Genomic DNA, 14,579 nt, shown 5'->3' with positions numbered 1-14,579 from the left:
CTGTGAAAAGGAAGAATAGGCTTCTCTCACTCCTTCCTTGCTTCCCCCTCTCCACCCCACCCTCATTATTTCCTCCACCTTGAGGACCCAGTGATTACTGCCAGATTGTACCCATTTGGGAGATTTTTTTATTCATGTATCAACAAACATGCACATACACAGTTGATGTTGGTACAAAAATAGACATAGAGACCAAGGAGCAGAATAGAGAACACTGAACTGAAGCTGCACGTCTGTGACCAACTCATCTTCAACAGTCAACAATAGTAAGCAATGGGAAGAACTCCCTATTCAATAAACGGTGATGGGAAAACTGGCTAATTATATGCAGGAGAAGGAAACCGGACACCTACCTCTCATCATATATAAAAGTTAACTCAAGATGGATTAAAGATTTAAATGTATGACCTCAAATTATAAAAATGCCAGAAGAAAATCTAGGAAATACTCTTCTAGTGATTGGCTTAGGCAAAGAATTTATGATGAAGACCCCAAAAGCAAAAGCAACAAAATCAAAAGGAGACAAATGAGACTTAATTAAACTAAAGAGCTCTGTACAGAAAAAGAAACTCTCGACAGAGTAAACAGACAACCTACACACTGGGAGAAAATATTTGCAAACTATACATCCAACAAAGGATTAATATTCAGAATCTATAAGAAACTGAAATGAATCAACAAGAAAAACCACCAGATTAAAAAGCAGGCAAAGATAATTATATATAACTAATATGTACCCACAAAATTTAAAAATAAAAAGAATTAAAAGAGCAAATGATGGCTAGGCACGCTGGCTCACACCTGTAATCCCAGCACTTTGGGAAGCTGAGGCGGGCGGATCATGAGGTCAAGAGATTGAGACCATCCTGGCCAACATGGTGAAACCTGTCTCTACTAAAAAATACAAAAATTAGCTGGGTGTGGTGGTGCGCACCTGTAGTCCCAGGTACTTGGGAGGCTGAGGCAGGAGCATTGCTTGAACCCGGGAGGTGGAGGTTGCAGTGAGCTGAGCTCACTCCACTGCACTGCAGCCTGGCGCCTGGTGACAAAGCAAAACTCTGTCTCAAAAAAAAAAAAAAGAGCAAAGGACATGAAGAGACATTTCTCAAAAGAAGACCTAGTAGCAGCCAACAAGCATATGAAAAAATACTCAACATCGCTAGTCAGAGAATTGAAAATCAAAACCACAATGAAATACCATCTCACGTCAGTCAAAATGGCTATTATTAAAAAGTCAAAAAGTAACGGATATTGGTGAGGTTGTGGAGAAAAAGGGAACACTGTGCAGTTAGTGGGAATGCAAATTAGTTCAGCCCCTGTGGAAAACAGTTTGAAGAGTTCTCAAATAACTAAATTGCCATTTGACCCAGCAATCCCATTACTGAATATATACCCAAAGGAAAAGGATTCATTCTGCCAAAAAGATACATGCACTGTATTGCCATATATTCATTGCAGCACTATTCACAATAGCAAAGACATGGAATCAATGCAGATGCCCATCAATGGTGGATTTGGCAAAGAAAATATGGTATGTATACACCATCCAACACTATGCAGCCATAAAATATGAAATTATGCCCCTTACAAAAACGGAAAACCAAATATTGCATATTCTCATTTATAAGTGGGAGCTAAATCTAGGGGGCACAGAGACATACAGCTGGGAACAGAAGATACTGAAGGAGGGAGGGAAAGAAAGGACTGAAAAACTTTCTGTTGGTTGCTACATTCACTATTGGGGTAACAGAATCAGAATCTCAAACCGCAGCACCACATGATACACCCTTATAGCAAACCTGCACGTGTACTGCCTGAATCTAAAATAAAAATGGAATTTTTTTTTTAGAGTACCTCCAAATTAAGGCAAAGCAAAATCACCTAATACTGCTGTTTTTTACTTGCTTCTTAAACATAGCATCTCATCATGAACCTTCTTCTGAGGCAGTGTATTTAGAACTGCCTCACCCTTTATAACTCCTGTATAATATTCCACATGGCATAATTTCTGCAACTGTCTACCCACTGGTGGCTATTCAGAATGTTTCCAGTGTTATGCTGTTACAACAGTCCTGCAGAGGGCACAAATCCTATGTAGTCTTGCATTTACTCTCATAGGATAGAGTCCTTAAAGTGACTGCTGGTCAAATCATATGTACATTTTAAATTATAACAGATATTGGCAAATTAATTTCTAAAAATATTATAGCAACTTCTTTCTCCAAGATTGTATTCGATTGCCTAGTTCCCAATACTTTTAATAGCATTTGGATACTATTAATATTTATAATTTTAGTCAATCTAATAGGTAAAATATTGTTCCATTTATATTTGACTATAGTAGGTGATATTTTCAAATATGTATTGTCCAGTTGCGATTTTTGATAAATTGTGTGTTCATATTCTTTGCCTATTTTTCTATTGGAGCCTTTCTAGTGCAAGCAATATTTGGAGGGTTTTGGCTTGGTTCATAGTATCTTTGCCGTAAACATGTAATAAGTTAAGTAATTTATGTCTATTTTTCCCTTTATGGCTTCTGAGTTTAATACCTTCTCTCTTTTACTCTCAATTTATAAAAGCAATTTAATGTATTGTATCCCATTGCTCTTGCTTTTCAGGCTTTAGTTTCACACTGCTAACTTAAATCTCTCAAGAATGTGTTTTTGCGCATTGTGTAAAATAGGATTCTAATGAACTTTTCTTCCACCTGCAAAGCAAATATCCTAATGTAATTTACAGAATAATGTAACTTCCTGATTGATATATGATTTTCTTATTCATCTGAAATATTAGTTTTATCAGAATTTTATTAACATTATCATAATTAAGTTTCTGGCACCGTTTCCGGACCTTTCTCTGGACTTCCTATTTTGTGCCAATGACTTATTGTCCCTGCACTAGTAGCAGTTAGCTTACTCTTTTGGTGATAGTGTTTCAAACTATGTTTTAATATCTTGTAGGACAAAACTTCCTTAAAGATTTGTGTATATGATTGAATATTTATTCTTCCATGTGAACTGTAGAGTGACTTTTGCCTAGTGCCCCTTCTTCCCAAAATAACCCTGTTGTAATTCTTCTTAGATTTATATCACTTATATATTACTTTGGGAACAATCATCACTTTTATGATAATACCTATATTCAAATATACATTTATTTCTACTATTCATATGTGAGTTTTAAACATTTTCCTTGTATAGGTCCTCTTTGGACGATCTTTGTAAAATTTATTTGTAGGTGTATCAATTTCAGGATTTTCCTTCTAATTTCCTTTTCTATTACTATATAGTATAAATAAGCATGCTAACTTTTTATATGTATCTTATTTCCAGTTGTATGAATGTATTATTAACATAATAAATTCAGTTGATAGATTTTTTGAATGCTAACATATTTTTATATAACTAAAATAAGCTATGCTTAGTCATATGTGATTGTCTTACATTACATTGTAATTTTCTTACAAGGCTGAATACAGTTTGCTAACATTCTATTTAAAATATTTATATTTAATTTTATAACTGAAATTAGAGTTTTTTTCTGTGCTAGTTTTATCACAGTTTTTTTTTATCTGTGCTAAACACAGATAACATTTTCGCAACATTTTTATTACCTTCCTTAGTGCACTTCTGTCTTGTACTTTTGCATTAATTTTAGTCATTAATGTTTTGCTTAAAAAATGTCCATTTTCTAATGCAGTGTTGCCCACATAGTCTGATCATTTTCAACTTAACTTCCTACGCATTTACGTCTTTTTTCTTAGTCTTGATGTTGTGTGTTTTTATGTTTGTTCCTTAATAAGAATGCCAGAGAGTTGCCTGTTTTATTTGTCTTTTCAAATAACCAGCTTCCAGTTTAATTCATTCGTTGTTTGCTTTTGTGTTTTGATGTTGTCCCTGTGCTAGAATATCTTCCCTGAGATTTTTGCATGGCTCTTCCTGCTGCATTATGAAAAAGCCCCAGTTCAAATGCTGCAGGGAAAACTTTGCTGACCACCTTTCCTGGCTACCCTCCCGATCGCAGAACATTGTACTGCATTACACTACTTTAGGTTCCGTATATCACCATCAGAAATTATCCACTTATTTTTAAAATTTAAAATAGATGTTCTTTGTGAGTTTAGAACAGCTTGAGATTTACAGAAAACAATGAAAAGAAGGTACAGAGTTCCCATACACCTCTCATTTAGTTTCTTCTGTTGTTAACCTCTTACATCAGTGTGGCACATTGGTCGCAACTAATGATACACTGTTGTTCACTAAAGTTATCAGCTAAAGATCTTTAGAACCGTTTTTCCATCCCAGGGATAAATCCTGCTCGGTCACAATGCATAATCTTTCTGATGCGTTGTTGAATCCCGTTGGCTAATATTTTGTTGAGTGAGGATTATTGCATCTACGTTCATCAGAGATATTAGCCTGCAGTTTTCTTCCAGGGTCTCCGTCTGGTTTCTGTATTAGATGATGATGCTGGCTTCTTAAAATAAATTTGGAAGTAGTCCCTCTATGTCTTTTTTTTTTTTTTTGGAATAATTTAAGAAGGCTGAATGTGTAATGCATTTATTTTCTAAATAAAAGCATTTAAGGCTATATATTTTCCTCTGGGATTTCCTGCATTGTGGTTTTGATATGAGGTGTTCTCCATCGTTGTATTTATGTCTAAATAACCTATACTTTGTATTTTTGTTGCATTTTTGATCCTTGGTTTGGTTAGAAGACTATTTTTTAATTTAAAGGCACTTAAGGGTTTTTGTGTTTTTTGTCCTTTCCTCATTCACTTCAGGGAATTTTCAATATTTTCTTTGTGGCCACATGCATAATCATTTTCTGTGAATTTCTATCCCATGGGCATAAAATAAGAATGTGCATTTTCGGCTGGGCGCGGTGGCTCAAGCCTGTAGTCCCAGCACTTTGGGAGGCCGAGGCGGGTGGATCATGAGGTCGAGAGATCGAGACCATCCTGGTCAACATGGTGAAACCCCGTCTCTACTAAAAATACAAAAAAATTAACTGGGCATGGTGGCGCGTGCCTGTAATGCCCGCTACTCAGGAGGCTGAGGCAGAAGAATTGCCTGAGCCCAGGAGGCGGAGGTTGCGGTGAGCCGAGATCGCACCATTGCACTCCAGCCTGGGTAACAAGAGCGAAACTCCGTCTCAAAAAAAAAAAAAAAAAAAAAAAATGTGCATTTTCTGTTTAGCATACAAAATACCCACTCACACGCAAATACAAACTCTGTGCTCAGTCCTTTTCTGGCTCCCCATTTGAAATATTTAGAATTTTGGTTTCAGATTCTTTTTGTATTTTCCACAATAGTATCCATCTTTTGTTTTAGGAAAGAAAGCCTTTTAGCCTTCATATTATTGCGGTTCACTACATGTTATTGTAAATCATTTTGATTTCACTTTATCATCTGGTAATTTTTGCTTGTCACTTCTTTTTTTCTTCTTCTTTACCTTTTTTTCTTTGCTCTGTCCTCTTTTTCCCTTTTGCCACAGGGCATCCGTTTTCACTGTTATCTAGGCCTGAAATGCTCTCCCTGTAATTGTCATCCTTCATACCCTCATTTTCTGATATAATCCATATGCTGACTCTTCCCCTAATTACTTGCCAAAGACGGTTCATGTACATACTGTTTTCTGACTGGCTCTGCCTCAGACTCGTATGTCCAAATACCACTTTCTTTTCCACATAGGTGTTTATTAGATTCCTCAAATCTCACAGTCAAAATAGTCCTCTCAATTTGTATGTCAGAAACTCCCTCTTCCCCTGTTCTTCACCTGTGCAATAATGTTTCAAATGTAAACTGTTAAAACCTGGGCATCACCCTGGGTTTGATCTCCTAACCAGGGAGACGTTTGGAACAGAGGATGGTGACCAACTGTGCGTAGAGGGGAATTCCCGCAGACTGACGGCTTTACTCTTTGAAGTGGGCCCTGGCATCCAACAAGTCTCCCTCACGGGAAAACCCTTTAATCATTGGCCTCATTTAGAGTTTATATTTTATGGCTTTTTGACTATGAAGTTAAAATTCACAAGGTCCAGAAAACATAAATGACAGGAATGCCTTTCATTTTCTTTGTCAAAATGCTTGGACTTGCAAGAATTTTTTTTTTTTTAATGAGTGTATCAAGTGTTTTTATGGAGCCTGGTTTCCCCTTCCCCTAGGCTTAAACAAATTCTAAAACAGGACTTCTCAAACTGTCATGTGCCTCAGAACCACCAGGGGTTTTATAGAAATGTAGCTTCTGATTCAGGAGGTCTGTGGCAGCCAGGTGTGTTTGCTTCTAACATGTTCCTGATGATGCTACATTGCTAGTCCTACAGATCACACCATGAGGGAAAGTAGCAAGTAAAATCCTTGTATTTTTCACATCACAATTTTTACCCACCTTGAAAATCATATTATCTGTTCCCTGGCTATGATTGATATCTGTTTCAAAAAGTCAACTGAATTTTAAAGAATCAGAACTTACTGGCTCAGACAAGATGCATAATTATTTATCATATAATATGAAATCGCTTCCAAGATGGTGTTCTGACATTATCTGAGTTGGGTGGCCATCTTGGTCAGCCAGCGACTTTTCTGGAGTTAGCACTGACAGTCACACTGATTGGGAAAGCTCTGCAGCCTGAGAAAATTGAGAGAGTTGACAGCAGCCTGAGAAGGACTCTTCTGTGACCTGGACAAGTCATAGGGTCTTAACCCGGTAACAACGGGGTTTTAAAAGGCATAGTACTCACTGTCACTTAGGAGTTTTGGTGTGTACCTTAAACGATCCATCACTTTTACTTAGTTTCTTCTCCTAAGAGGGAAGTAGAGCATGTTGAGACTCTAATAAAGGATTGACTTGCCTGGGGTCACATTAATGGCTTCAAGTTCTCTATCTATACTTTTCTGCTATGATGAGCACACAATAGCAGTTGCTTTCTGACACATATGAATGTTATTCACTGGATTTGGAGAAATTAGTCTTGCTTTAGAATTTCTCTTTAAGACTTCTTATTAAAAACAAAATGTAAGCAAACAAAAACCTTCCCTTTCTTGTATTTTCTAAAGCTGGATACAAAAGAGATAAATGGAATACATTTTAAACATTCTCTTTTGAAAGTTGAGGTTTCTTATGATTTACTTCTAGAAATGTCAGTCATATTTGTTAATTATTTTCCACGAGCTAATACTTATCTCACCATTGATGATGTTCATCATATTATTTGAAAAAATCACTTGGTATGGGCTAAAATTTACTAAAACTGCCTTTAAAAGCCAACTAAAGGTCATATAGCACCTTCCAGTGGGATTGCAAGATAAATGTCAAAAATCCATTCTAATTGGATCCAGAAGTCCCTGGGCATTTGGCAATTAGTAGTAGCAATTCTTCAATTAATAACATATAATATTCCTAATGCCAAGTGTGTTATATGTTATTAAGCAAAAAGGGTTCTGAATAGGTCTTGGTTTAAAAAAAGAACAGGCTTGATGGAGGTGCAAATTCCCTTCAGTTTCATGATATTCAACTTTTGATGCAAACGTATTAATGGATTGAAATCAAACGGTGCTTCTAGGATGTGAGGGAGAGGTCTGGAGCGTCATTCCGTTTACAATCACTGACTGACTCAAAAAGATCTTGAGCCACAATCAAGAAGCAGGCATTAGCTATGGGTCATCAGTTTTCACTGGAATGGTGGCAATGTCAGTTAGTATTTGTCAAACCTCTAAATATCTTGTAGTAAAATATCCCAACAGACTGTAAGAGTTCGTCTTGGAAACACTTGGGGAAGTGTCCATGTGGAACTAGAAAATTGTCTGAGAAACTGACTAATAAAGCTGCTTCCATGCAGAGAGGCTCCTGAGCTTGGAACATGTCCCAAATTAGATGTATTGGGATCCCCAGGCTGTGTTTTGCAATTCAAATACACCAGGATTTTCCGTGGCAGCCTTTTAGGCTCCCCAGTGGTGGAGTCCTTTGAATGTTCACACATAAATGGGGGTCTTTGTTCTCTGGAGCATGAAACTGAAGTAAGTTTTGGTAGAAAAGAGATTGTGTGGGTATATTTGAGAGCCATGCTTTGGTGGTAAATTCAACCTTAAAAAAAAAGAATTCCAAAGTGAATAGCTTTTGAGGCTTCTCATCATAGATGAAGTTAAAGACTGCAGTTTTAGTGATGCCAAGTGGCTCGATATATCCATCTCTATTATTTAAAAAAGCTATCAACACTTCATTAAGTGTCAGGAAATGTTGCCTTAGAAAAGTCATAGAGAGATTAGGAGAGCAGTGAGAGATCCCTGTTTACCTTTGGCCAAGCCTGTTTGTTCCAGATGAATTCCTTTGACCAGAGAAAAACGTTACTCTGTGACCTGAATTATTCTTTCCCTGGTCCTGAAAATGGGCCACAGGCAGTTAGTTCCTCTATTCACTGGGTTTATCTGCTTTTTCGGCTCTCTGAAGAATCCTCCTAGATTTGTAGCGCCAAGGGATCTATAGGAGACAGCCAGCTTTCACTGTTGAGACATCTTTGTTCAGGACACAACTTGCCAAAAACAAAACAAAACAAAACAAAACAAAAACAAAAAAACAACAACAAAGGGCTGCTCTCTTTGATTTAATATTCTACACTTCACCTGTGGCATATATGTAAGCAATCCTGTTCATCTGTAGGACCATACAGCAGACTGCTGGGTGTAAGCTCCTTGAGGACAGAGGCCATGTATGCATCATCCGTGTGTCTTCCTGATATACCTTGGTCCATTAGAGATGTCACTCTAAGTGTTGCCATCTTTGGGAATTCTCTGGCCTTATTTGCTCTATCCCTTCCCAGCCAGCCTGGAATGGGACTGTCCCCTGAGCTCTGTACTCTGGCAGAATAGCACATACCATATTATTTTGTCTTTTTCCTCCACTGGAATCTGGGGAGTGGATCTTTCATTTCTATATCCCCAGTGCCAAATGCAGTAGGCACTCAGTACATGTGGAAGGAAATGAATGAATGGAAGGCACTAGATGAAGTTTAGCTGAGTTGAATTGAATAGAGCAGGCACACCCTCTAGCTATCACTGGGGTGGGATTTAGTGCAGGTGATATAATGTGACTTGGCAGGGTAGTTAAATATTGACAGACAGGAGGAAGCACGCTGGCCCTGTTCAGAAAGAGGAAAGTAAGGGCTGACTGTGGCTGTTAGATCAGAGAGCTGAGGCTGGAAGTGGCTGCAGTGGTCCTGATGACCCAGCTGAGGTCACTGGTTGGCTCTTGGCTTCAGTAGAGGTAAGGTTTGGATCCTGGCTGGGATAATAATGGATTGCGATGTGAGTAAACGCAGGCTGTGCCTGTGGCTTGGAGATGGCTTGCATCCCAGACGCTCTGTGCTGGCTGCCCACTTGTATATAGCTCAGACTGATCCTCATTTAAGGCAAGGAGCATGAATTCTATTTGAATCCCTCTCCCCTCTCTCCACCTTATCCACACTCCTTAATGATCTGTGCTTTAACGTAAGCTCTTAAAGTGGTAGGAGCTGGATGCTGATTCATGCATTTTGAATGCTCAGGTGAGGAATTTGTACATATGAATTAATTTGTAAGCACTCTTTGATGTTAATGATTAGAGACATGTGTAACAATAGATTTAGGAGGCCATAAACATGTTCAGTGCGACCTGGATGCTGCTTTATATAGGCAGGGGTGGGGTAGGGAGGAAAACTGCATTAGGCAATGATTTTAGCTCTAATGTGGAATGAGGGAGCAAGCAGAGGTGAGTTCAAGGAGGATATTGGGTAAGTGAGAAAATGCCAACTGACAGCAGACAGAGAATTGTTTTAGGCGAGTCTAGCTGTGCATTTAGAATAGCACGCATGTCACCTTGAGGAAAAAAGGCCCCATTTGACTTTAGAAAGACTGTTGAATCAGCTGGCATGGCTCAGGGTAGCTCTTTAGGAAAGAAGAGTTGGTATCTTGCTCGTAATTAAATAGTCACGTGCAGCAGTAAGAACCAGCCGAGGCAAGTCTCTATTAGTTCCTCATCTTTAGAGAAGGAGAAAACGCTGGGTGACTGCTGAGCAGCAGTGGGGCGAGGCAGGCTGTTTGAGAGTCAAATCTGGTTCGGATCTCTGCTGAGCAAGTGACAAGGTAAGGCAGCCTAATCTCTGTGAGCCTTTATTTCTTCAACTGTGAAATGGACAGAATAAAACCTCCTGGCAGGTTGCTGCGAGGCTCAAATAAAATACATAAAAACACATTGGATGCTGCCTGGCCCATAGCAGCTCACCCCAAGATATTACTTCCCCTTTCCTGATTTCAAAAGATTTAGCCTATTTTATCTTTTTTGAAGTAACAGCTTTATTGAGATACAATTTACATACATACTCTCCACTCATGAAAGTGTACTGTTCTCAGACTTGTGCAGCCATCACCACAATTGAGTTTAGGATGTTTTTATCACTGCAAAAAGAAACCTAATAACCAGTATCAGCTGTTTCTCATGTCCTCCCAAGGTCCCAGCCCTAGCCTAGCTGGCAGTAATCTGGCTCTTTGGAATTGGCCTATTCGGGACGTTTCATGTAAATGGAATCGTACAATATGTGATGGCTTACAACTAGTTTCTTTCGCTTGCCATAATATTTTCAACATTTCTCCATGCTGCTGTACTTCATTTTTAATTGCCAAATAATACCTCAATATACAGCTATAAAATTTCATTTATTTATTTATCATTTGATGGAAATCTAGGTTTCTACATTTTGACTATTATAAATAATGTTATTATAAAATTCATTTAGGTGAACAAATGTGTCTGTCTTTTTAGTAGTGTCTTAAAATGAATAGATTTCTTACCCTATCTTCCCCAAAAGATATTTAAAAACCCAGCAGAGAATACGAGGGGAGCCCCCCTTTTACTCAGCAGAAATTGAGAGAAATATCAAAATGGTGATCACTTTCCTTCAGAATATTGGAATATAAACGTGGGTCTTTGGCAGGGTTTAGAGTCTCATGCAAAAGTGAGTAAAATAAACCAGTTCCTTTAACTCCCTTGTGAATGTGTATATGTCTCCAGGGCTATACACATTATCACTGTAGGATGAGGGGTATGTCACACATGCATATAGTCATTATGTTTTTTTCAGAAATAATCACGAATGGTTTTACTAAGTAGGAAAATAGAAGCAGCATGTGGTAGGGAAGGGTTTGCAAAATGAAATGCGTCAACAGCCCAGGACAATCATACAAATGTGTGAAATGGATGGTTAAGAGGAGCATATGTGTGAGCGTGCAGATGTGTTCTAAATCACCGATGGCTTCAACATCAGGGAGACCTTAGGGCGTGGTAATGACTGTGGCAAACGAAGGAGTGTCTGTTTCATCTAAACAAGGAGGAAAACATTGGAACTTCAGCTGTAGGCTCATGCACCTATAACTATGTACCATGTACCACAGAGGTACATGGCTCACCTAACGATGTCTTCTAGTTTTTCCATATAAGAAATTTAAAATTATTTTTTAAAATCCACTTTATGACTCAAAAGAAATATGGCTATGAGCCATGTTTACCCTCTTAGAGATCAGCTTGTGACCTTTCCAATGGGATAAATCATATGACTGGGCAACCGTAGGATTTGGGGACAAATTCCAAAGTTGCCCCCCTACTAATTCCATTACTCTTTGTTGCTATTTCTTGGACCCCCTGTTCCCTATTTTTAAAAATAACGAGATTTGTTGAAATGTGCTCATGTAGTCCTTTTTACCTTAAACATTCCAGAGTCGCATGAATGCCACAGTTCAGGGTTCTGTCTCTGATTGCAACAGCACAGAAGCAGTAGGGACAGAAGAACAGAGTTCCAGTTGACTACAACCTTAAGAGGTAGGCAGGCTCTAAACAACCCCCTTTACATGTCTTATAGTGCCAGTCTGCTTGTGACGAAACCTCTCAGGCTTTATCTGAAAAGGTCTCCTAGGTTTGCCTGCATTTTTAAAAGAAATGTTTTCTGTAGAAGGCTTTTTTCTTTCATTGTGACTAAATATGCCCTCTGTCTGAACCCACACGAAGGGTAAAAATTTCCCTGATTTTATCACTGTGTTGAAACACTGAGGTTCATTTATTTGTCTATTTTTAAATTTATTTAAGACTGACCTGTTAGAAACATTAAGGGCAATGTAGTTTTCTAGTTCTGTTAGTTGAAGATTTCATGAAGAAATGTTTCCAACTGAAATGTCCCAAACTGCAGAGGTCACAGTTTAATCAAAGAACTGGGTGCCTGCCTTGCAGTGGTATATACCACGCAGTTTTGCTTGATGTTGAACTACAGACCTGAGAGAGGCAAAAATAAAACAGCAGCCTCCATACCATTTGAACTATGCTCTTGAATCCTCCTTTTGCCCCCAATCCTTCTCTTTTCGCACTCCTAGTCTGGTCGGGAGTAATTTATTAAAACAATACTAAGAGCCAAACACTTTTGTGTTTGGGAACAGCCCCGAGGTCTGAACAGTCTAATTACCACATACTTGGGTTCAGTGTGCTTTTCATTCCTTTTATAATGTGTTCCTCCAAGCCATCCTGTGAGGTAGGACAGAGCTATTGTCTCTGTTTGACATTTAAGGAAATTGAGGTTCCGTGCTTGTTGGAAGTCTCAGAGTCGATTAGCTGCAGAACTGGAATCAGAATGCCCATCACCCAAGGTACTTGCCAATCACTTAGCCGCAAAGACAATTCCCATCTCAGCTAAGTAAATCATTAAAGCAAGGTCAAAGAAGTCCTGTGTAGCAGCTTCTGATGCTAGTCTCTGAGAAAATGTCCATTGCAAAGAGCAGTTTGTGAAGGCTAAAATCATATGTTGCACATACTTAAGCGAAGTGGGTCTCAACATTTTTTCCTGTTGACTCCCTACATCCAGGCAAGTTTGCCTTAAAACCTCTTGACTGAAATATCATAGTTTTAAAGTTCATCTAAGAAATGTATTCCCTCTGTCACTAATTTTAGTGTCTAACAACCCTCCCTGTTTGAAATGTTTTCCTTATGTCAACCAAATTTCTCACATTGCAGTTTACATTCATTTTCTCCTACGTCTTTTCTTCTCACTCAAAATGTTGAACAGCTGGTCACATTCACCACATAATAGCTTTTTCACCATTATGGCCTACTTGACCCACCCCACCTCCAGCCTTCTCTTCTCCAGGCAAAATAATACCAGGGCCATTTAGCCTTTGCTCCCAGGTCCTGTTGTTCCATCCTTTGATCTACATTGTGGTTCTCCTCCGAATCCTCCCGTTGGAGGCCCAGGAGGACAATAGCTCCATCTTGTCAAAAGCGCGTGGAGGCCTCTCAAATGAGAGGTAACAAAGCCTGGGGCTCCCATCCCAACCCCTCGGATTAGCATATTTCCCACATTGTGCACCTCGACAGCCCTCTGCTGGGAAGGACACCTGCCGCCGCTTTGACGGCTCACGATCACTTGCCAGACTGACCCACTGCACTTGCAAAAGCAACCTGGGAAAGTGGGCCAGGGGTTGATTCCAGGCTGCACCATCTTTGCAAATGCTGTAGGCTTACCTAGTGGGACAGAAGCGTGCGTCTTCCGGGGATGTGAAGGAGGCAGTCAGGGTTAATGGGAAATTGCCCTTTGAATTGCCAAAAATGAGAAACTGAGAGAGCTGGCCATTCTGGGCCCTCTAAGACGGATCTCAGCCATGTGCCACATGTCGGGGGGCCCCTAATCAAAATAGCCAGACAAGTCAACTGGAAGAGTTGCCTGTGGTCCTTAAAAGAAAGAAAAAAAAAATCTGACTTTTGAAAAAACAAAACAAAACAAAGAAAACCATAGTTTCCAGGGCAAAAAAAGAAAGAGATTTTCACTATTCATATCAAAGAGTAAGGAGAGAAGTGTTTTTTATTTTAAGCAACATTTCAAAAGCAGAGTATCTGGCAATACTTTTACTAAATCTTGTGTTTCTCACTCTCATTCTAAGCATTGCCCCACCCTCAGATGCATGCAAAACCAAATGTTTGGCAGGGAAAGGAGTTTTATAAAATAAGATGATGCTACACTTGGAAGCCTCTTTTTCCAAACCTCAAGGAAGTTGCATGTTGCTTTGGGACTAGAGTTTTCTCCAGGAAAAACACATTTGGTCCAGAGGTGTGAGCTGCCTCTCACGCTAAGCTCAGAGTGGTGACTCTAAGCTTAGTAGAAATGCTCTGGCATGACACAAATAAAAACAGCCTCTAAAAATTCCACAGGTTGTGGCTATTTCAATACAATGTGAACCTAACTTTTTTCTTTCGCATAATGCCAAAGCAGATTATTTCCAGTGCCAAGTTGAGCATTAGCCCTCATCTCCGCAAGTCTAGTTGAACAGCAGAGTATAAACCCAAATCTTTCAGAAGTAAGGCCTTTTCGAGATGCCTGAGGTTTCCATTTGCTGTGATCCTTTTCACAAAGGACACAGAGGAACAGGTTCTATTCTCTTTAAAGGCTGCCAGCTTCTCAGAAATAACGTAGGTAGTTTTGTGAATGTGAAAAAGTTCTTCCAGAAAATGTCATTTTCATCCGTATATACTGATATGTGAATTCTAAAAAACAAATCCAAGGGTAGCTCTATT

At 39.0% G+C, this 14,579-nt stretch overlaps 1 protein-coding gene across 11 annotated transcripts in view; it reads left to right on the top strand.

The window, feature by feature from the left end:
* NCKAP5 (NCK associated protein 5) overlaps positions 1-14,579 on the top strand; it is a 986,396-nt gene that overhangs the window by 226,131 nt on the left and 745,686 nt on the right. Inside the window, exon 1 of one of the 11 annotated variants that reach the window (XM_074399890.1) lies at positions 3,559-9,260. The exons of 8 other annotated variants lie outside the window; for them this stretch is intronic. The gene's annotated coding sequence lies outside the window, so the exon portion shown is untranslated. 2 more of the 11 variants (XM_074399891.1, XM_074399892.1) reach the window with 2 other exon arrangements.

This window comes from Saimiri boliviensis, chromosome 5 (genome assembly GCF_048565385.1).
Source record: "Saimiri boliviensis isolate mSaiBol1 chromosome 5, mSaiBol1.pri, whole genome shotgun sequence".
Classification (NCBI taxonomy): Eukaryota; Metazoa; Chordata; class Mammalia; order Primates; family Cebidae; genus Saimiri; species Saimiri boliviensis.
Note: the sequence above shows the minus strand (reverse complement) of the source record. Positions and strands in the feature narration are given on the sequence as shown.